Here is a 24,579-nt window from a genome sequence, read left to right on the forward strand (position 1 = left end):
TATAATTATATACAATGCGCGCGTGTGCGTGTGTAACAGAGAGCCTGAGTCCCTGCAAATTCAAGTTTGATCCAAAATAACTGGTTTGCACAAGAAATCATATCCCTACGCAATTTATTTTAATCATTAGAAAGCGATCAAAAACATATTTTCCCAAAAGGTGACTTGTTAAATTTTTTTCTAATTATTTCCAATTCAGTCTTGTACAAGTTATTGCAATCATGTCTCCTTACTTTTTATCAAACAATCAAAATGGAAATAATAACTCGTGTTGCAAATAATTTTGTTTACTAAGGATAAAATTTTTATCATTGTACCCTTACCTATTTTTGCATCATCACATATGAACTACAGCTCTACTTTTTATACAATAGGTTCAGGCAGGAGAGAGATCCCACCAACACGAGCTTCCAAAGGCACGAGGAGCTTCAGAATAGACGGAAGAAGAAGAAGAAGACAGAGAGAGAGAGAGAGAGAGAGAGAGAGAGAGAGAGAGAGAGAGAGAGAGAGAGAGAGAGGAAAAAAGTAATAGAAATGAAGAAGAAGAAGAAGAAGAAGAAGAATAAGAAGACGACGACGACGACGAGGATTAAGAGAGGGGGGGAGGAGGAGGACAGAAGAGGGCGTCAGGAGACGGGTCGTCCTTGAGGGTAGGCGTGGTAAGTCAGACCTTGAGAGGACCTGAGAGGATGACGACGGACGACGAGGGACGCCTTGGGGACACGCCCTTGTTGGTACTGTGATGTGCAGAAAGGGCGTGGCGTCGGTGCTGGTGGAATAAGGAGGATTCCAGTCGTGGGGGTCAACTGGTAAGGTGGGATTTTGGCACAAGAAGGATGGGGCGTGGACCGGAGGGTATTGGGACGTCTGGCGTCACGGAGTTGGACATGGGTGGGAGGGGAGGGGGGAGGGCGAGAGGGCATTTCGCGAAGAGATGGGTGTGGTGGAATAGTCGCAAAAAGAGAGAGAAAAAAAAACTGTTGTTGGTTCAACTTGGCCTTGTCCCAGCACGGGCTCTTGGGCATACGAGATCCCCTTCAAACACAGTTCCGTCATTCAAGACGGAATGGTAGAGGAAGAGTGATTGTTAATGAGGATGGCTGAGTTAGAAGGCAAGGATATGGCCCCCGCCCCCAGTGGGCAGGGGGACTTTTATTAAGCAGGATGATCCGAGGAGGATGGGGGATGTTGCGCGCGAAGGTTGGTGGAATTTTAGATGAGGCTGAACTGGTCCTAGCAAGCGTCTGGAGATGGTCCAAAAACGAGGGGGGAAAAAACGACCCTGTGGATGCATCTCTCGAGAAAATCGTCCGCTTCGCCTCTTTTTCATCGAGAATCGAGAACAACACAATGACGTGAAACTGCAATTGTAAGATTCCCTGTGTATATCTGAATCGTCATGTACAGATATATTTTGTACATGATGATTTATTTAGATATATACTGAGTAGGCTATCTGAATCGTCCTCATGGCGATTCAAATATATACTAAGTGTCTGAATCGTCATGTACAAATATAATTTGTACATGACGATTCAGTATATATCTGAATCGTCCTCATGGCGATTCAGATGTATACTAAGTATCTGAATCGTCATGTACAAATATAATTTTTACATGACGATTCAGAGATATACTAAGTATCTAAATCGTCATGTACAAAAATATTTTGTACTTGACGATTCAGTATACATTTGAATCGTCATGCCGATTCAGATATATACTGAGTATCTTACAAAATACAATTTCACTTTATTGTGTTGTTCTTCATTCTCAATGAAAAAGGGGCAAAGCGTCATGTACAAATATAATTTGCCTTTTTTTACAGATTAAACTTGAACTTTGTCTTGAATGTTGGCAAAAAAAAAAAAAAAAAATCCTGAAAAAAATGCAAGAAAAACCAGAAGTTCGAGAAAAATTCGGGAGACAGCTGATATCCTCATTCAAAAATGTCTCGAGTCATAATCTAATTATAATTGTATTCAAAATGAGAGAGAGAGAGAGAGAGAGAGAGAGAGAGAGAGAGAGAGAGAGAGAGAGAGAGAGAGAGAGAAAATATGCATGGTTGCTCCCATATTCAAAATAGGAGCAGGAAGAAGTAACAAGGAGGTCACTCGCAGCAAAGACAATGAAAATTCGCGCTCTGGTTTAAGGACACACGGACAGGGCAGGTCTCTCTGTGATAGATCTCAGTCCACGGACACAAGGCTAAGCAGATGAGACTGACGAGACGTGTCCAAGGACAAGGAAACACACACACACACACACACACACACACACACCTTACAAGTTCGTCGCAAGGACACATGAAGGTCCAGTTAAAAAAAAAACAAAAGATAGAAAAAAATGTGCGAGGTAACGAGAATAAGATTTACCCCTTGGACTACATTCTACACATTCACACACACGCACAAATATACCCACTCACAGATTTGTTTAGAAACTACAGAGGACGTCCTTTCTCTGCATTCGCTTTGTCTTTCTATAAGGCAACAGCGTGCCTCCTCAAGGAAAAACTAACTTCACGTTAGGCATTAGACATTTTGTATGCATGTAAATTCGAATACAACTAATAATGTCAACCAGAAGCCACGTATCCCGAAAGAACAGATACCAAGGAACTGCAACACCTTAAGAAATCGGACGACAAAGACCTGTCACAGATATGCTGAAGACGAGCCCTTCCCTAATATGATTTATCACAAAAAGAAGTAAAAGTTCTTTAGGATCCCAGCAACAGGGAAGAGAGAGAGAGAGAGAGAGAGAGAGAGAGAGAGAGAGAGAGAGAGAGAGAGAGAGTTGGTTTCGGGAAACAGCTCGGTGCTATAAGGAATACTGACAAATTCAACCTTCGGGTGCTAGGAAGGGTGTGGCAGAAGAGACAAACTATATAAAAAGGAAGGCAAACTGGGTGATTATGGAAGACGAAGGGTTTCCTGGGGCAATATTAATGTGGAGGAGTTTGCTATCACTCCTGCTGCAGAGAATATCTCTCTCTCTCTCTCTCTCTCTCTCTCTCTCTCTCTCTCTCTCTCTCTCTCTCATTTTAAATGTGACTCTAATTAGATTATGGACTCGAGACATTTATGATTAAGGGTCTCTCTCTCTCTCTCTCTCTCTCATTTCAAATATAACTAATTAGATTATGGACTCCAGACATTTAAGATTAAGGATCTCTCTCTCTCTCTCTCTCTCTCTCTCTCTCTCTCTCTCTCTCTCTCTCTCTCTCTCTCTCATTTTAAATGTAACTAATTAGATTATGGACTCCAGACATTTAAGATTAAGGATCTCTCTCTCTCTCTCATTTTAAATGTAACTAATTGGATTATAGACTCCAGACATTTATGATTAAGGGTCTCTCTCTCTCTCTCTCTCTCTCTCTCTCTGCTGCATTATTTCTGGTTTCGTAACTTGCATTGGAGTTTCTTCCTCGCTTGAAATAATTCAGAACAGACGTTTATTGAGAAGTCAGTTCAGTTCTTCAGGGTTCTTCGATTGGGGATCTCATCTGCGTAAAGCATGCGCACATAGACCGTATTAATTATTAACATATTTACACTGTACATATGCATGAAGACATGGCCAAAAAGACTTCTATTTGCTTCGCCAGTTAAACGGTGAATATGAAAGACTGCTGTCTTCGCTGAAGTCATATTATCATTATCTTGGAACGAGAGAGAGAGAGAGAGAGAGAGAGAGAGAGAGAGAGAGAGAGAGAGAGAGAGAGAGAGAGAGAGAGAGAGAGAGAGAGAGAGAATTCTACATGTCAGCAATAAAACGTTGTAGCTAATTTCCCAAATAATAATTTCCCTTACACATAATTACAAACACGGTAATGCAACTTACTCGCTCAGATAATTTATATACTGTACAAAGGAAATATAAAAAAAAATCCATTTGGAAACAATGAGACACTGACACATATACACACACACACACATGAACACGAAATGTAGCATCTTTATACAAGATAACAACAGCTGAGCACATATGAGAGTACACAGACCCAAGTGTACATGCATACACCTACACAGACAAGTGCACCACAAGAACGTAGGTGTAGCGTGTATAAATGCTAGCACCTCTTAATGATTTGGAAACATAAAGGTGAATGAATTATTCGGTGCGCATCTACAGTTAGCACATATCGGAGATGAACAGATGCACCCACACATGTTCAAGAGTAGAAACACCTGCTGCGGATGATCGGAAAGTGAAACGTCGTCAAGGTTAAACAAAAGTCGAATTGACTGACCGATTTAGCATCAAAACTTGTGGTTCTAAGAAAAATGACGGGTGTTGAATTAACGAAAATAAAAAGATTACTTTTAATTTTTCAAGCCAAAACTTCAATTTTGGGTGATGCAAACAAAAGCGTTTGCATAAGCCTCATTTTTAAAGTAAAGTGTCAGAGTAAAAACAAAAGTTTTGAAATTTAAATAGTAAGAACACATTAAGGAAAACTTTTTAATAAAACTTTGGGTATGGGAATAAAAAAATAACTATTTGTATGAAAACTTGAAGTGGGGAAGAAGTGAAGAAGTGCGAGAATTAAAGAAGCACAAGTTCTTCTTACTAGAACTTGAAGGAGAAGGAAGAGGATGAGAGGGAAATACTGGGGAAGTGGAGGTTGGTGGGGGAAAGGAAGGATGGAAGGGGGGGAGGAGAATGAGGAGGATGGGAAGTGAAGGATTTGGAGGGGGAAGGGGGAAGGGGGGGGGGCTAGTGTCGAGAGAGCATCGTCCTCCGCCAGTCGAAACTTCCCCTTCTGGGTTACTGGGTCTCGTCACATCTCCACACACACACACACACACACACACACACACACGCCTATCGCCGCTTTTTAAAAAGCCTATCCGAGCCTTCTCTTTACACTCCTCATTCAAAGGACTCCTGGGCATTTCCTACGATTCCTTCCACTGCGGCAAAGATCCTTCTCAACCATTTTTTCTTTCCAGAAACAAAAGGTTGAGGAAATCAGTTCTATTTTTACCTGGATGTCACTCTTGGATCAATGACCTTTCTGGAAGTACATTTCCAGTACGGTGAATGGCAAGAGTTGTCGGTGACGTCACTCATTTGGCGATGACGTGGTGGAGAAAGTACCAATGAGAAGAGGGTATTTGCTGCCATGCCTTTTCTGAATGGCTGAATGTTACCGTGACGTATCATTAGACGGCTGAAGAAGGTTAGGATCAGGGGAATAATAAGAAGCGTTACATTTTTCTTGGTAGTCTAATAATTGCACTCAGAAAATCTTTGCAAAGGAAACCAACACAAGAATTCTTCTTTCTTTACGTCATGACTGGTGGGTTTTCCCGGAGAAAGAAAGGTATAAATGCTAAAAGAAAAAAATTAGAATACATTGAACTTTCTTTTTAAAAGTACATTCCCACAAATCCTTAAAAGGAGATGCTTCTAATAAGTGTATTTTTAAAGAAGAAATGCTGAAAACAAAACCTCATTTGTTAGCTGTAACCGGCCATGACGTTGATAGAAAATCTCCTTTTATGTCAGAGAGAGAGAGAGAGAGAGAGAGAGAGAGAGAGAGAGAGAGAGAGAGAGAGAGAGAGAGACCTTACATATACACAGACGAGAGGAAACAATAAATTTTACATGGATACAAACGAGAGAGAGAGAGAGAGAGAGAGAGAGAGAGAGAGAGAGAGAGAGAGAGAGAGAGAGAGAGAGAGAGAGAGAGAGAGAGAGGCACCTCTCCCAAAAAAGACATTCTCAGCATCTTCCCTTTCCGGCGTTTGTCCTACTTGCGATCCACCTGTTACAGGTGCTGCGTTATGGTGAGTGAACAGGTACTTAGGGACAATAAGATAAAACAATGCACCTGTAACACCAGCCCAGATACTTTTCTGGCACTGGAAAGTATTCGTTTAATTGTCCGAAGCTCTGTACACGATATTCTCATTTTTCTGAAATTGTCATTATCCGTCTCCCAGCACCTATACAGTACTTTATTTATCTATCCATCTATCTTCCAACCTATAGGACACTTTATCTCTCTATCCAATTATCTGTCTCCCAACATCTATACAACACTATCTATCCATCTATCTATGTCTCAATACCTGTACAACACTTTATCTATCTATCCATCTATCTTCCAACACCTATACGACACTTTATCTCTCTGCCAAATTATCTGCCTCCCAACATCTATACAACACTATCTATGATCTGTCTATCTCCCAATACCTGTACAACACTTTACCTATCTATCCATCTCCCAAGAATTATACAATACTTCACCTGTCTATCAATCTATCTCTTAACACCTATAAAACACTTTATATTTCTATCAATCTATCTCCCAACACCTATACGACACTTTACCTCTCTATCCATCTATCTATCTCCCAACATCTATACAATACTCTATCTATTCCCTAGCACCTCTATACAACGGTCACACGCCGAAAGAAATCGGTTATAGATGTCACAGCAAGAAACAGCCGGCGAAGAGCGCAGATGATATGACTGTATAATGACGAGTACGGTACGGTCCTGCCAATTTTCTTACTGGAAGCGAATTCCAAGAGTCTGGAAAAGGCGTCTCCGTTACATAGAAGCCCAAGCATGACTGCAAAAAAGTGCCAGAGCCCGTTAGATTTTTTGTTGTTGTAGAAAATACGAAAATAAATGAAAGAGCGATTTCTTGAGAAGTGGATGCTAGTATTTTTCGAGGGAGAAACGGTTCTGGAAAATACGTCTAGAGGCGATGCATTAAAAGCTGCAAAATAATTTAGAATGAACTAAAGAAATACTTGACCACTTTACAGCGCTAAAGAAGTGAATATATTGTATGCATCGTTACCCTAAACTTTGAAAGGCGAGAGTACAAAGCATTGCTGGTGTTTCAGCAAAATATTGTCCTTTAGTTTTATCCTTAAATATATCGGGGTGAGGTTGCTAGCTCCGCACAACTGGTGTTTCGTGCTTGTCACCCATCCAAGTATTGACCAGACCACATGCTACCTAAATGCCATTTCCCCAAGAAGAGGGACTTCAAAAACAACAGAATATCCTCCAACTTCTTAATTATGAACGAGGTTCTCGTGTTAAAGCAAATGTCATTCAGTTGGCAGGTTTTCCTCGTTTTAGTTTTCTGCAAAAGAATACCATTGTGCCGACTTTGACAGTCCGTCCGCACTTTTTTCCGTCCACCCTCACATCTTAAAAACTACTGAAGCTAGAAGGCTGCAAATTGGTATGTTGATAATCCACCCTCCAATCATCAAACGTACCATATTGTAGCCCTCTAGCCTCAGTAGTTTTTATTTTATTTAAGGTTAAAGTTAGCCATGATTGTGAGTCTGGCAACGCTATAGGGCAGGCCACCCCCGGGCCGTGGTTGAAAGTTTCATGGGCCGCAGCTAATGCAGCATTATATCGAGACCACCGAAAGATAGATCTATTTTCGGTGGCCTTGATTATTCGCTGTAGTGGCTGTACAGAAAGCTCGATTGCGCCGAAGAAACTTCTGAGCATTTTTTACTTATTTCCTGTTACTTCAGGTCTAAGGTAAAAAAGAGCGTTGAGGTGCCCTTCCCGAAGCCCTGTGCACAATATTTTTATATCTAAAGTTCACGAATAAATGCAAAATCGAAGAACAAGTTTTCCCATCGTAATAAAGAGCCCTTGCTGTTGCCATTAACCGAACGCTATCATTAACACCATAAACTTAACTGCTATAAAAACATTATGGCCACCAGGTACCGCTACCACTTTCTGTCAGTCTGTTTAGGTTGGGGGTTGGCGTGGGGGTGAGAATGGGGGGTCTATACCCCCTGAGGCCCTTTTACCACGTCAGTTTCTGTTGAATAAAACTTAGGAAGTGTGTCAAACAACCGCATTTGCCTTCATTGTCTTCCATTTCTCCTCTGTCTTCCTCTTTTTCTTTCCTCCCTTCTATTTTTCTTCAGCTCAGTTCTCGTTCTTGCTCATTTATAACTCCCCATTCTCCTTGCTGTTACAAAAAAATTACCAACTTTCTCATCCTTCTCTCTGTTATTGGTCATTTCATTTTCTTCATTTGTATTCATCGAATCCCCTTCCCCATACCTAAATCTGCCGGCCATGTCTCCTCTATAAGCATCTAACCTCACTTCCTACATCATCCAAGAGTCTCCTCTCGTCTGTGGCATGTCCCCAATACTCAATACCCAGCCAGTCGTTGGGCCCAGTCCTCAACCCCAATAGCACTTCCCTAAGTCTGATCACCCTCTCTCTTCTTCATCCCCGTTTCATACGTTCGTTCTCCCCCGTAACTACAGAGGTATTGTATTTGCCTTTAAAAATATACTTCTTAGCTTTGTCTCTTTTTCGTTTCGTACTTTTATGTAACTGTCTTTCTTGTTGCAAAGCCCTGGTCTAAGTCCCACCCAACACACACACACGTGCACAAGAGGAAACCACCTGAAAAAAATGTTGACGTATCCGCCGCTAAAAAACATAAGGTAGGAATAAATTTACCTTTTCATTTCCTTGACTTTTAATAATGCAAGTCTTTGCATTTGGTAATGGTAAAAGAAGCTGACACGTAAACAAGTACGCTCGAGGAAAGAAGAGGATTGGAAACTAATATGAAAATAAGCGACCAGTGAAAGAAAGCAGTTCTGAGTATATATCTATTAAAAAAAAAGGATACTGGGAATATAAAATGTACATTTTTGTCATACGCGTTTGTACGTAAGCAGAGATCTCCCGCTGTGCTTGAACAGGTAAAAAAAAAGGAAATACTGAATTAAATAAACCTCTGTTTATAACATAAAAACGAGCAAGTGAAGAATATAACAGAAGGAACACCTGTACTAAAAAGCCAAGACGTGATTCCTACTCCGTCAGCAGATGCGGCCTGGCCTGCTATGTGCTGACGATGATGACATTTTTCCGGATAATTGTCGATGTACAGTTATATTGCTGCATACCAAAAACACTCTCCCTTCTCGCTTCCACGGCCCCAGTAAGGAGCTGCCGTCGTGGCTGAAGGAGGAGGAGGGAGGAGGAGGAGGAGGAGGGGAGGAGGAGGAGGAGGAGGAGGAGGTAGTACATAGAAGGGTCAACGAACTCTCTCGATGATCCACTTCTGAGGGAGCCCCTCTGGGATGACGACGATGAGGGGTGGGGTGGGGGGGTCACAGATGGATGGGTGGGGGTGGGGCTAGGGGGTTGATTATGGTATAGACGCCGTCAGGTCTTCCTACAGTACCTTATTTCGGTTCGGCTGTAATCACGTGGCTGACGAAAATTTGTCGAGTTGGTTCCCCACACCAAAAATAACTTCTTGCAATCCCCTTTTATTTGCTTTTACGGTGTCTTTTTTTTCGGTTTTCCAGAGGCTTGATTTTGGTTTTCCAGTAGCTTTATTTTGGATTTCCAGTCGCTTCGTTTTTGGTTTTCCAGTGGCTTTATTTTGGTTTTCCAGTGGATCTACTTTGGTTTTCCAGTAGCTTTATTTTGGCTTTTCAGTGATTTGATTTTGGTTTTCTATTGGCTTTATTTTGGCTGTCCAGTAGCTTTATTTTGGTTTTCCAGTGGCTTTATCTAGGTTTTCCAGTAGCTTTATTCTGGTTTTCTATTGGTTTTACTTTGGTTTTCCTGTAGCTTTATTTTGATTTTCTAATGGCTTTATCTTAGTTTTTCAGTAGGTTTATTCTGGTTTTCCATTGGTTTATTTTGGTTTTCCTGTAGCTTTATTTTGCTTTACTTTGGTCTTCCAGTGGCTTTATTCTGGTTTCCATGTAGCTTTATTTTGGTTTCAAGTGGCTTTATTTTGGTTTTCTAGTTCCACAGGCAATGTTTCTGAATTTTCGGAAGGTTTAGAATATTTCAACGAGCATTCCAATTTCTATCTGGAAACGATGCAAATAAAAATAAATGGAAAACTCAACAGGGTTTCTGTAATGCTTCCAGTTCAGCGACCTCAAACTGAATTATTTGGGCAAGATGGAGATGGAGATTGAGGGGGGAATGCTTGTCTCTAAGAGCATTTTTGTTATTTTCTAATCTACCTCAACCAGTTTCTTCTCACAGGTGAACGACGATGGCGGGCTGATATCTGTACAAAAAGTACTGCAATTGCAAGTGTACGATTTCAACACTGACAACATGGCAATGTCAATAACATCACCTCATTTCCTTCGCTGTAAGGGCAAGTTTACATAACGGGAAAAATAACGTCATTACCATTGTCATTATTACTAATATCGAGAGTTTTGTTGATACAGCGCAAACCATCCACTGCTTAATCCAACTCTGTTATCCCGATGTATCGATTGCACTTGCTCGCGCATGCGCAAAGAAAACGGGCTTATATTGACTGAAAAACACACTTGTAGATCTGTCAATACAATTCCGACCACAGGGCATACACTGAAAAATAGTAATTTGTTTGTTGAATAGAATGAAAACCGAGCCCGGTAAAAGAAATATCTTTTTTAGAGATTTATTTCTTCTCATATACGAGCTACATACTTTATGTACTGTAATGCCATTTTGTCGGGAAAAATAAAGGGAATTCAGTTGGAGAGAGAGAGAGAGAGAGAGAGAGAGAGAGAGAGAGAGAGGCATGAAAAAATAAAATGGTAGCCTAATTGTACGAAACTCTGCAGAAGGAAAGAGAAAACACTGAAGAAAGGAACCGTATGACAACAGAGTAAACGATGTGTGTATGTGTGTACGTGCACGTGAGAGTATATTTTGTTGCGCATGCGCGCCCGACGGTGGTCCTTGACAATGACCATCAGCCACACGAGGAAGAACAAGAAGGAAGAAAACGACTGCGACGTCGTCGTAGGACCACAATATTCAGTTACAAACCGACGAGAATTTTTTTTTTATTCTCTCTTCTTCTTCGACTGAGTATCGAATACGAGTTAAAGGTTACGACGAAAGGTCAATGGCAAGGCTTCGTCTTCTTCTTCTTCTTCTTCTTCTTCTTCAGCCTCTCCTTCGGCCCTCAGCCGACTGACTGTCAAGCGACACGTAATTGGTTAACTGTAATAGTTCTCCGCCGCCGAAAGTTTTTTTTTTTCTTTTTTTTTTTACGATGAGATTGGAGTGAGGTGACCGTTGGCTTTTGAGACAGCCCATACACAGCTTTTTTATTATAGAATTTTAGTGCTGTTATTACTCTTTATCATTATACAACGAAGAAACTTTGATGTAAATTGTACGTTTATTACGTCATGCCCGTCGCTATGAATTTAAGAGAACGCCCCCGTCAAAACATTACGACTTACTGTCAATAACTGCGGAGCGAGGGAGCCTTTCCAAGTCTCCCAAGACAAGTGGCGGAAAAGATGACCGCTAATTCTCCCAACGTAGCAATCTTCACATTCGGAGATGACGCTAACGACACGTGTGATATCGTTTTCAAGACGGTTCGTCGCGCGAGACGGACATTCCAAGTTAGAAGACGCACTTGCTAATTGTGGTTTTGCCGAAAAAATCATTGCCAGCACGACCGTAAATCGACGGCTTACGAGAGGCGGCCGCTGCGGTTAAATTCGGGAGGATTTTGTTTTTTGCTTCGAATAGGATTCTATGACTCTTTTCCATACAAGGACACTTGTATATTCCATTATGACTCCTTGAAGGATGCTGAAGGAAGGGAAAATCTGATGTAGTTTATTCTTTTCTTTTAAGAAGCACAGGCCTATAGGTCTAGCAACCACATCCCCTTTTCCAGAGCAGAACCAGAGAAAAACTGGAAAAAAAGACGAAACTTTACGAAGCAAAGGACAAACCTTTTATCAGATTCAAGGGAAACAAAATCCATCGCTCACATAAGACAATGGTTTCCGCATTTTAACTAAATACCGTCATAGGCGAGCTCAAACATTCTAGAATTGACAAGGCAGACCAGTTGACGTCGTGTGTCATTGACCTAGCTGAGGGCGAGCGCCGGGCAACAGCCATGCTAGTACTTTTGCCTTAAGTTCTCATTCCTTTACGGTATTATGTGATTGGAGAAGGCTCAAGAGTCACTGTTTTCTTTCTTTTTTTTTTTTTTTTTTTGTACGTTCGGTTTACGACTGAAATTTAAACAGATAAACCCTTACCGCCGAAAGACAGCTAGGATGACGCACATCACTTTGGAGATTTGGCACGAAATGCATCAAAGAAAACCACGTCTATTTCACAACAAATATTCATTATCACTCACGAAATTACGCAAAATAAAACGCTAAATTACAGAACGAGTGGCGAACGAAAAACAAGAAACGACGCGGTTTTACCAAACACGTAAAAAAAAAAAGACACCAATAAAAACATCAGCTGGGTTTTGGATACCTTTGCGGAAGCATTGGAATCTCCACGGCTTCCGCCTCGTTGACCACCAGATATTCGGCTGTTTACGATAACGCGGGAAACCGAGGCACGATCTCGTCGTTTATAACAACGAGGACATGTAACGAAGATCTATAGGAGGGCAGGGCGAACCGAAGTGGAAAACTGTGAACGCTGAGAAAAAATCCACTTTAATGCGAATCATTAACTCCCCCCAAAACGATGATTTAGTTACGTTACATCATAGACGGCAGAATTCGACAGATAATTACTTGTTACTGAAATATCATAGCAGATAATTAAGTTACGACAATATCCTGCGAAAACGTTTTAGTGAATGAACTTGATTGGAGCAAATATTCTCTTCACGTGCAATAGCAGCATTACTGGAACCTCCAGAAGGAATAAGTTCAAAACGCTACGTTGCAAGCTTTCCTTAACGAATACAGGACATAATAATAATAACAATAACAACAACAACAATAATTCTAATAACACTACCGCCAGAGCATCGTGGAAGAACACAATACAGGAGACCCTGGAACCCTTTGCTACCTCCGAAACCCTCAGCCGGTCATTCACCTTTCGGCTTACTTTTCTGGACACAGAAAACGGAACACAGTGAGGAGTGGGCTAGCAAAAGGTACTCATTCTCCCGGACTGCAGGTGACGGATGATGTTGGTTGGAAGGAGGAGGGAGAGGAATGTAGAATAATAATAATAATAAAGGGGGGAGGGGGAAGGAGGAGGAGGCATTTACTGGTATGCGTCTGTACAAAAGAGTTTACACAATTCTTTCTCCCTTCAAGGTCCCCAAATTTCTGGAATTCTGTTCAAGGGTTCGAAATGAAAACACGATTTCCTTAGTAGCAAAACCTTGCCAGTAGTGAAGTACGAAGCAGGATTAGCTATAAATTATATTTAATGTCTACACAAATATATTTACACCTTGAAACGTGCCTAGAAACACACATGTGCACACACACATCATCACAAGCATTCAAGCCAAATTTACACATAGGCCTTAGCGCTTTGATACACAAGGAAGATAAACAAAAAACTTGAATGAATAAGACACTGTGCTTAAAAAAAAACTGAAAATAGCCGACACTACTGTTAGCTGAAATAAAAAAAAGAAGATTGTAGACCTACAATCAAAACAGCAAAAGAAAAAAAAATCGATAAGCCTCTTAAGCCTATCGACAAAAAAGGAAGATTTCGATTAAGCCTTTCGTAGTAGGCCTATTTAACCCCGATTCATAATGGTATTACGAGAGAATTTACTTTTTACATACAGACACGCCAGGCATTCGTGACTTTGAGAATGTCCTTACAAACGAGCCTTGGAAAAAAAAAGACTATAGTTATGTGGCCATGACAATGTCAAATTACTCAGCCATACTGAAGTTTTCGGTAAAAATAAGTCAAATAGCCAAATAATGAAAGGCCTTGACAATAAAATAAAAGGGAAATAGATTTAATTAATTCCACCTCCGTACATTCAAATGAATTACTTTTCATTGGGGTTGAATGATTCGATGAAAGTTATTCAAAATAACAAGGAAATGCAAGACTTATAAGTTACAAGAACTTGAAGGTTTCAGCGCATTGCTTGAAAAACAACGTGACGTCACTATTTCTCAAAATGTCGATATTAGAAAGCCCGTGACGGCTTTACCAGGCTTTACGGCAAGGCATCTCTGAAGGGCGGATTGCTGGGGTCTAGGGGTTCCACCGGAGGATGGGCTGGGGTAGGGGGGCGGGTCCCAGCCGAACCGACCTACGTAACGGGATTAATGGTGCTCCCCTAACACCCCCAATCCCCACCTTTTCCATCTCGATCACCATCACGTACCCATTTCTTCTCTACATCTACAGGAACCAGTTACCTTCATAGGCTCACTGTATTGTAACCAGTAGCTTTCACAGGCTCACTGTACAGTATAGTAACCAGTTACCTCCATAGGCTTATTGTATGGTAACCAGTTACTTTCATAGGCTCACTGTACAGTATAGTAACTAGTTACCTTCATAGGCTAAACATATAGCAACCAGTTTACCTTCACAAGCTCACTGTAACGGGTCTCAGGAAATAGTTGAAATTGAGATGAGAAGTCAAAGAACCTTTTGCTAAACGATTTTAGAGAACATGGAATAGATATATGCTTCCTCTCTCTCTCTCTCTCTCTCTCTCTCTCTCTCTCTCTCTCTCTCTCTCTCTCTCTGCTATAAAAGCCTTAACCTCTGCTACTGTACAATGTTATGTATTTCTTATCCCTACCCCTTTTTCCGTGTCACGTTACCTGCCATCACAACAGCACTTGCTCTTCTTGTACTGTGTCTGACAGGTGTTGCTGAGGGGGAATGAGATAAGGGTAGAGAGAGAGAGAGAGAGAGAGAGAGAGAGAGAGAGAGAGAGAGAGAGAGAGAGAAGGTGAAGGTGAGGGCCAAGGGAATGATGCGTCACTACTCTCATGATCACGAGGTTGGCCGAGCGACGAGAAGCGCCTCTCTCTCTCTCTCTCTCTCTCTCTCTCTCTCTCTCTCTCTCTATCTCTTCGACTTCTGTTGTAACCGAGCGGTTTCGTCTTGTTCCCGCAGACATACAGCGATAAAAATACTTCGGAGAGAGAGAGAGAGAGAGAGAGAGAGAGAGAGAGAGAGAGAGAGAGAGAGAGAGAGAGAGAGAGAGAGAGAGACTTTCCTTGCGACTTCTTCTCTCTGTAGCAAAATAGGGGTATTGAAGTATGAGGCAAAACCAATGAGGCTGAACGGGCATAGCCCTGAGAGAGAGAGAATCGTTTGGGTACCACCCGGAAGATCCTTTACTTCTTCTTCTTCTTCTTTTTCTTCATTAGGATGTCTGTGCTCTGGATACATAGGTACATACAATGTAACCTCGCTTCTTATAAGTTAACTGGGCATACTCACACTGCCCGATGCCACGAATCTGAATGGGTATCTTTCGACTATTGTCATTCAGGGCGAAGTTTTATTTGTGTATGACAATAGATGTTAATGAGTAAGTCGCATATACACATGTACACATGGTGTATAAAACTTCAAGCACAGACACAACTATATATATATATATATATATATATATATATATATATATATATATATATATATATATATATATATATATATATATATATATATATATATATATATATATATATATATATATATATATATATATATATATATATATATATATATATATATATATATATATATATATATATATATATATATATATAACAAATACCCCGATATGTACAAATTACTTTTGGACTGAAAGAAGCATTCTTTAAAAATGAATGCACATTATCAAAAATTGTAAAATTTCCCATCAGACTAACTTGAATAGCAAAACTGAATGACAGCAACACCTTCCAAGATTCCAGAATTAATTTGCCATCAAGAACGAAGGAACTAATTAAATCACTTGCTTATTATAATGATGTGGGTCAAAGAATTATGAATATCAATATCTACCCACGATGTTGTATGATGAGAAGTAAACAGGAGAATGATTGGGGTTTTGGTGTTATTGGAATAAAAAATTATAATAAAACGTACTTCTATTATCACTCCTGATCAACAGAATCCTCATAATTATTATTATTATTATTATTATTATTATTACCAGCAATGTTTTTGGGTGTAACCATTCATTAATATAACTTTTTATATAGTGTAGCTATTTTCTGTATTGTATCTCTCTCGTCTATTTCTGACATGACCCTGAGGTGAAATAAAGGATGCTATTATTATTATTAATGCCAAGAGCTCTTATTAAGAAATTATTATGATTTACTAAAAAAAAAAAAAAAAAAAAAAAAAACTAAAAAAAAAAAAAAAAAGAATCCCGTGAAAAATAATTCACACAAAATACGTTCACATTTCTCTCCCAGAGACGCTAAGTACTGATAGGCTTATGTGAAAGCAAACACACACACACGCACACACACACAAATAACGGTACCTCATAGCCTAGAGGTCGAGCCGTGTACCGTAAACATGGCCTAAGGGGTCTTCCCTCATTGGTAACACCCCTCTAGTAACCCCATCTTCCACCCACCCCCTCCCTTAACGGGGTCTCTCCGGTTTCTTTCCACCACCGTCTCTTTTTAGGCCCATTTATCTCTCCTTCAGCCCTCCTCCCCGTCCCTTTCCCTTGCCTTACCCCTCCCCAGACACCCCAAATGACACCTCATTTAGCCACCTTTTTAGGCTGACGGAGCATCGGAGGTCGACCCGTAAAATGGGGCATTAATTACAGAGACTACTTCATTCCATTGCAGGGCTTTGGGATTCTCTTTCTGCTTCTGCTTTTCCTGACTTGAATAATGCCTCTTCTGCCTGAAGAGGCCGTGTGTCTTTTATCGACGGATTCATTCTATTGAAGAGCTTTGGGATTCTCTTGCTGCTTCTGCTTTTCCTGACTTGAATAATGACCCTTTTGCCATAAAGAGGCTGTGTGTGTGTGTGTGTGTTTTTTTTTTTGACGGATTCATTCTTAGCAAAGCTTTGGGATTCTCTTTCTGCTTCTGCTTTTCCTACCTAATAATATCCCTTTTGCTTTGAAGAGGCCGTGTGTCTTATTTTCGACGGATTAATTTTATTGTAGAGCTTTGGTATTCTCTTTCTGCTCCTGCTTTTCCTGACTTGAATAATGTCCCTTCTGCCTTGAAGAGGCCGTGTGTCTTTTTCCGACGGTTTCCCGTTGACGGGAATATGGGATGACGGCGGAGCTTATGACAGGTGATTCCCATTCGTGGCGAAAATTGATCAGATGGCTTGCGACAGTTCTCCCCTAGACTGGAAAATTAGGCAATGGAGAATTCTTAAAGTATATTTGCTATTAACTTCTCTCATAGGTGTGGATTTCGTTATCACGTTTAGGAATTCCATTTTATTCAGTGCCTCAAACATATATACTTGGTGAAGAAAAAGTCTGTAAAAGTTCACTACAACAGAAAATAGTAAAACATTCGATATATTAGAAAAAAGCTTTACACGCTTTACAGTATGTTTAATACTGTAATAAAACCACAAAGCAAGTAAAAAAAATAAACAACCATCTATTCACAAATTCATGTTACAAACCATTGACTTCTCGCAACTGGAAGCAACAAAAGATGCAAAACATTCCGATATCAGTTCGCGTGACGCGGCCCTGTCTCATCACGCGCTTCCCGAGAAACACCGTTAACGGCCAGAAAAAAAAAAGAAAGAAGAAAGAAAATGTCACATGCTATGAGAAAAGAGGCGATCCTTCGGAAAATACATATCAGTGGGCGGAGCCAACGGGCGGCTCTATACAGCCGGGGGGGGGGGGCTTAACCTGACGGAGAGGGGACAGGTGGTTGAACTTTGTGGGGTCGAACTCATGTTACCTGACGTTCTTCCCTTCGGGATCGGGCTCACGCCTTCACTCCTTTCTCTCCCTTTCATTATAAAGGTTCTTCTCCCTACTCCTCCCCCTCCCCTTCCCTTCCTCCTTCCTCTCTTCGCCGCCTTCGGAAAGGTGATCGAAGCTGAGACGAAGAAATCCCATGCCCATACCAACCACTTAATGGGCTGTTCTTATAGTCACGACTTTTGGCGGAGCTGCCGCCTCCGCTAGCTAGCTCAGGAGGAGGGTGAGGAGGAGGAGGAGGAGGAGGAGGAGGAAGGAGAGGGCAGGATACCTTAAGGTTTCAAGGTGATTAACCACGAGGACTTCACGATGTGTTACGTATAGGGCTATGAATAATTCATAGAAATGAAAATGGAGGAATGAATAGACATACGAATTAGAGCAAAAGATGGATCCATGTGTTTTCGTGCGTCTATTTCGTGAGAAAATAATAAGGATTGATCTTTGAATGTTAAAGTCAAGTGATTTTTAGAAATAGAGAATGGCATCAATGACATGGGAAACAAGCTGAACAGGCGAAATAACTAATTAAAAAATAAATGATTCTTATTTTACAGATATTTTGATATCGGTATAAGAACTATAATTAGATAAATTTAGTTTCAATGGATGATATTTTCAAATGTACTTAAGTATACAGTCATAATAAACTAAAGAATAAAACACAAGACGAAATAATAAGGGAGAGGATAATGCGCGCACAAAAATAATGAAGATGAATATAAAAATATTAGAGTGGAAAGAAGAAATAAAAGTATCAGAGTAAGATATAAAGGAGAGGAAAGAAAAAAGGACGATAGTCTAACAGGAAAAAAGAATGAAAGAGAATCTGATCAGATCTCAACCCCCAGAAAAAAAAGTATACCGCAAAATGAACCGTACTAATGCTGACACAAGCCGATCCTCCCCGTGACCTCAGGTCAATGAACTTTGCGGACAAAAACGGACCGAAATGGAAGACAAGTGGGGAGGGGAACCGGAGGCGGATTGGAGGGAGGGGCTGAGAAGGCTGGGGGAGAGCGAGGGCGGTGTAATCTCTTTGAAGTAATGAGATGCAAGGAATGGAAGGTGGACCGGGGAAAAAATCCGGCATAAATACAAAAGACAAATCATAGTGCAAAGATGCAACAGTCAAGCGGCAGAGATTTATGCCCCGACGAATATAGTTTTAAAGATGCCTGCTTTCAAGGCGGTGCTCGTTTTTGTCAACTGGAGATAAGCCTGATGCATGGAAGGGTCTTCAACGCATGCAATTGTCCGGAGAAACTGATTATAGATTTTCGCTTGACCGCTGATGACAAGTATTTATTGAAGCTGCGGTCCGAATTTCTCTCCTTTTCTCTTCGTGCTTTTATTCTGGGCATCTTCATCACAGGATATAAAATCTCTCTCAATTCTTACACGGCGCTATTGACACGATCTTGATTTTAATATTAGTCAAGGTATACGGTGCCGTATCATAAAACTACGCAGTCCAACATGCCAACTCGGAACGCTTGTTAAAGACAAATCTGACAACGTCTCTTTTCAGCAATAATAATAATAATAATAATAATAATAATAATAATAATAATAATAATAATGTGTTAATCTAGACTACGAAATGAACTAGCTGTGTACTTCCTTGAACATAGCCTATTTAAGGAAATGCACAATCAGTTACGAGACACACAAAAGGTCGTATCGTCATTTCATCTGGTCCAAGATCAAATTTCAGAATTTTCAACAGGGACTGAAAGGGACTCCACTGATTAAAAATCTCCACTGAGGAAGGAAGTTCGGACTGACGGATTTATGTGGCTTCAGAGACGCAAACAAAAGAGGAATTCTACGGAATCGGACAGTTGTGAAAATGAGAGGGGATCGGTTGCAGGTTCTTTTAGACAAAGCAATAACGGAACATCTCCTTTGTTTTGAGTAATGCCAAAAGTAACTGAAACTTAAAACATACTGTCTTTGAATTTTCTTTGTTGATGGAAAGAGTTTGCTCCTCATTTCCGGTTAATTTCTAAATTTTTTATTTTTATGAAATCAAATGAAAGTAAGGTAAAAAAGTATATTTATTTATTTACTTGTACACCAGAGTATTTACAACCAAAAATAAATTTCACGTGTCGATGACCGGTGTCTAGCCGACGCTAGATTACGCAATCTAAGAGGAGTAGTTCGTAAGAAAAGAATATAAATTCAAGCTAATGCACATAAGCTATGCAATCAATCAACTGCAACAAATCGATACGAAAAGCACAAATATTTTAAATGACAGGAGAAAAAAAATGAGAGAAAGGATGGTAACAAAATGTTTCATCCACAATGTATCCCAGCGCATTACGCACGTCGTTTCTCTGCGTATCGGCCTTTTCCCAGAACGTTTCGTGTTCGCAAATGGAAATATCGGGTAACCCGAACTATAATGTGTGGTAGGAGAACGATCGACTTGGGGAACGTGGCAACACCCTAATGTGACCTTCAGCAGAGGTCAGGCAGGAAGATAGATGTATGTGGCGAAGCGAGAGGATGAAACGAGACACAAAACAAACTTGAGGAATCGGTTTTAATTTAAATGCGGTTGGGTCGAATATCGGATCCTAAGGTGGTGTTTTGTGCTCTCATTTTTCAGTGTTCATTGTTAATCGCGTGTTTATTAACTTAGGTTATAACTGAAAGACATTTCCTTCTCATGAAGGCAAACTGAAGGTAAGTACTTACTGGCTTACTTCAGTGACAAGGTGCATACAAATACATTCACTTAATCCGACTCATGTACTGGAAATCCAAAAAGTAATAAATGTTCATTACATTCACTTACATATGATATTACAGCAGAAACAACTTTACTTTTAATCTTTTTGGAGGAAAACGAATCAAAAATAAAAAAAAATACTTAACCTAACCTATCTCAAGGTTACGTGCCCACTGACACTTTCATCCTAAAGTCTCCAAATAGTCACTTATTCATAATTTATTTCTAAAGAAATATCCAAGTTGGGTTTTAGCTCTAATGGCATCTTGGGGTCAATCAGATACCCGCCATACTGGTTACACCGGTGTATCAGATTCAAATGTCATGTCATGAAGTCCCTTGGAAGAAAATGAGGAAAAGTATACGAAAAGTAAACGAATTCGACTTTTTACAAAAAGCCTGTACATACGAATGAAATAAAAAAAGGGGGGGTCCTTCAGATTTTCTCGAATTTATGCGGCCACACCTGACCACCAGGGTCAGTTACATAACGCGAACTTGGGAGGCGAACAAGTGGCTAGGCTAGGCTAGGCTATGGAACCCAGGGATCCACGTGTTCTGATTCAGCACAATAACAGAGAGAACAGTATCTTGTCAGGTGAATTCTTTACATCGGCAAATCTCACAAAGACCAACAATATCCAGATTGTCACCTGTTTCTTTCTTTCTTTAAATCTTCAGGCTGAAAACCCTTACGGACAGAGTCAACAGACTACAAACCCCAAGAGGGTTCCGAAGGGAAATCAGCCTGCAAGAGAGTGCGAAAGTTAGCGAAAAAGGTGATACACGAATAAATATGAGGGAACAGGAAAATCCAGCCGATACACTTGAAATATCACGTCCAATGGAAAACGATTCGATATCCCACACAGACGAGGTCACTTCTTTCTCGAAAAGGAAGAAAAAGACGATTTTCGAACTTCTTGAATAACATTCCCCTTTTCTTGCACCATTACACAGGGGAATCTGACAGTTGGCGCGTAGTGTGAACGACGCTTGGGCAGGTCACTCAGAGGTCAAAACGGGGTAGAGTGAGTGCGCGCAAGATGGAGGAGGAGGAGGAATGAAGGAGGAAAGGAGGAGGAGGAGGAGGTAGAGCTGAAAGAGGAAAGATAAGATGAGGAGTGGAATTAGAATGACGGAAATAAGGACCAGCTTTGAATGAGTTCAGACATATTTTTTTACCTACATGACATGTATTAAATGCTTTGTTATTTTCTAAAAATGCAATTGCCAACAAGCAAAAATTACTGATACACAATATATATATATATATATATATATATATATATATATATATATATATATATATATATATATATATATACATACATATATGTGCATGCGTGTATGTGTACCTTATTAGATATATAATGAATACTGGTTTTATATTCATACATGTTGGCGCTTTTTCAATTAACAGAACATTACAATAACACGCGTGAGCTTATGCGCCTGTATATGCATTTGTAAGTATAATTATCAATAAATACCTTCATTAAGCATATAAACGTGTATCATTAGAAAACATGATGGTACCGGGTAATGATACCAAATTGATTTTGAATTACTGATTGTTTACGAAAAACTAAGAATTAAAAAATAGCTTTCAAGTTCTTTCATTCTAAAACCGAACAGATGATCTTCGATCATTAGACAGATTTTTCAAACTGAATTTTAAAAACGGAAATGAAAACAAATTAAATATCTGAGGCTGTAAGTGTCGGAAAGACGAAACAATTAGTCGCTTTATGCGTAGAACAGATACATCTATAAGGAGGTAGAATGTACATAATATCAAAGATCAGTGAAATGAAAAGAACCGGAGTAGTACTGTATAAGACACTTACCGATAACAGCAGGATAACTTTGTAGTGAGTAATAGAATCCACGCGATGAAATATCCATGCGTAAGTAAAAATAAGGGAATCCTGAAGTAAAGCACTGCACAAGTAGGAGACACTTTTTGGCACTTATGGCTTCACTTATTGTCACACCCATGAAACAGATCACTTCCTCATTTCATCCATCCAGTGTCACATGGAAGGCTTGAGTAATCCAGTAAACATTTGACAACACAACAGCAGCCAGCAGTAGCAGCAACAGGTATCAATCAGCACACAGTGTAAATCCCTTTCTCTGAATCAGAGCATTGTAGCAGAGGCACACTCGGTCAAGCACACGCCGCGGACACTACCGGAGAGTGAAATGGCATCGCCTTCGTCGAAGGCTTTGCTTGCGATGTGTCAAAAAGCGTGTGCGAGGTACGAGCCGAACGTCCCGTATCACGTCTGCTCAGTCTAGTAGTCGGGGCCGAACTGAACTTCGCAACTCCACAGGAGTCTCTCTTGGCTCCCCTGAGCCATAGGGACGGTCGTACGAACCAAGAGCGCTCCCTCCTCCTCTTCCCCATCCTTCCCACCCCCAGTGTTACGTCGGTTTGAGGTGGGTTGTTGGGGGTTGCCCCTGGGTCTGGGTGTTGGTCTTGGGTGCTGGGGTTGTCCTGTCAGGAGGGGTAGTAGGCCCTCAGGGTGACTGTTTTACTCCCCAAAGCATCGTTCATTCATCGAGACCAAAACAATAAGGATGAAAGAGCGATAAGCAATGAATCAAGGTGTCGTTATTCCCGAAATGAGGGAAAAATGACTGATGCGAGAATTTTCATTTCATCTGCAGGACGTCTCACTCACTGACGAATTATACACGGGGCTGGAAAAAACGAAAAAAGAATAGTGATCAGTCGTACGTTCCTCGCTCGGTGGAGAGGCGGCTGCGAAAGACCTTGATCTTGAACGCTGGGCTACACGGCAGGATTTTTCCTAGTGTTAAATCCGAGGATTAATAGAACGCGCCTGCGCTTTCTGCCTGAAGTTAATTCGTTAAACGACCGTGACACCTACGACAGAAGAGTTTAGCGATAGTCGGCTATGTTGCTGGATTTGAAATGCGCACGCAACGATTGAAATAGACCAAATCGAATTCTTCACATATCGGGGAGGTTGTTACTCCCTCGGCGGCTCGCACAGGAAATTATTCGGGTGAAAACCCGAGTTCTAGGAAATCTTGTTTACTAATGCCTCCTCTCGGGAGGAGGAAAACAAAGAGGAAAGAAGACGTTTTAAGCACGTGTGTGAAAGGAGACGCTTAAATGGATGAATAAAAGCAAAGTTCTTGGAATTTATTTTTTGCTCTTGCTATTTTTTTTAATCTAAAGTTATTGTGGAATGTATTAAAATCTGTAATTTTGAACGTAGGGTCCCCACAATGTACACGCTCATACAAAAACAAGCAAGTGCCCGTAAACGCATGCGCGCATGCGTACACATACATAAATACACTCACTCAACACACACACACACACACACACACACATATATATATATATATATATATATATATATATATATATATATATATATATATATATATATATATATATATATATATATATATATATATATATATATATATATATATATATATTATATATATATATATATATATATATATATATATCTGTTTGTACGTATGAATGTATTTGCGCGCGTCAGTTTTCTTTTGTGCATGAAATGCACAAATAAGCACATTAATTCACAATAATATTTTATTTATTTTTGGGGGGGAATATTTAGCGGATGATCTTTTCCAGATCTAATAAGAAATGTATTTATTGATTAGTATCTTAGTGATCGTTAAAATTATGAAGAATACAATTACTCGCAAAAATAATACAAGAAAAACAGCCTGTTACCGAATGGACAAGATAAGCATAAGAAGAAGGGAAGAAAAGACGGAAAATGAAGGAATGGTAAAGGAAACATGGATGAATTGTCAATATTTCCTTATCTTAAATCTTGCTTACCAGAATGCATCATGATAGAGATAAAACTGTACCTGTACGTGAATCTTAGAAAAAAAGAAATAATGAAGACAATGTTGAAAGGGATGAAATAGCAAAAGGCGGAGGAAGAATTAATGAGACCGAGTCTTAAAAATATTTATGGTAAAAAAAAATGTAGGCTTAAGAAGACTGGAAAGCCAGACTAAAATTGGATACGAAAAAATTATTATGCATTATTCTATAGCAATTTTTGTTGTATGG

The 24,579-nt window shown here is 40.1% G+C and overlaps 1 protein-coding gene across 4 annotated transcripts in view; it reads right to left on the minus strand.

The window, feature by feature from the left end:
* Nucleotides 1-22,797, minus strand: part of Blimp-1 (PR domain zinc finger protein 1) — a 68,325-nt gene extending 45,528 nt beyond the window's left edge. For 2 of the 4 annotated variants that reach the window (XM_067131635.1, XM_067131610.1), the window contains exon 1: nucleotides 22,328-22,797. The gene's annotated coding sequence lies outside the window, so the exon portion shown is untranslated. The remainder of the gene's footprint in view (nucleotides 1-22,327) is intronic. The other 2 variants (XM_067131587.1, XM_067131620.1) reach the window with 1 other exon arrangement.
* Nucleotides 22,798-24,579: the final 1,782 nt, after the last annotated feature.

The sequence above is a fragment of the Macrobrachium rosenbergii genome, chromosome 3 (genome assembly GCF_040412425.1).
Source record: "Macrobrachium rosenbergii isolate ZJJX-2024 chromosome 3, ASM4041242v1, whole genome shotgun sequence".
Taxonomy (NCBI): Eukaryota; Metazoa; Arthropoda; class Malacostraca; order Decapoda; family Palaemonidae; genus Macrobrachium; species Macrobrachium rosenbergii.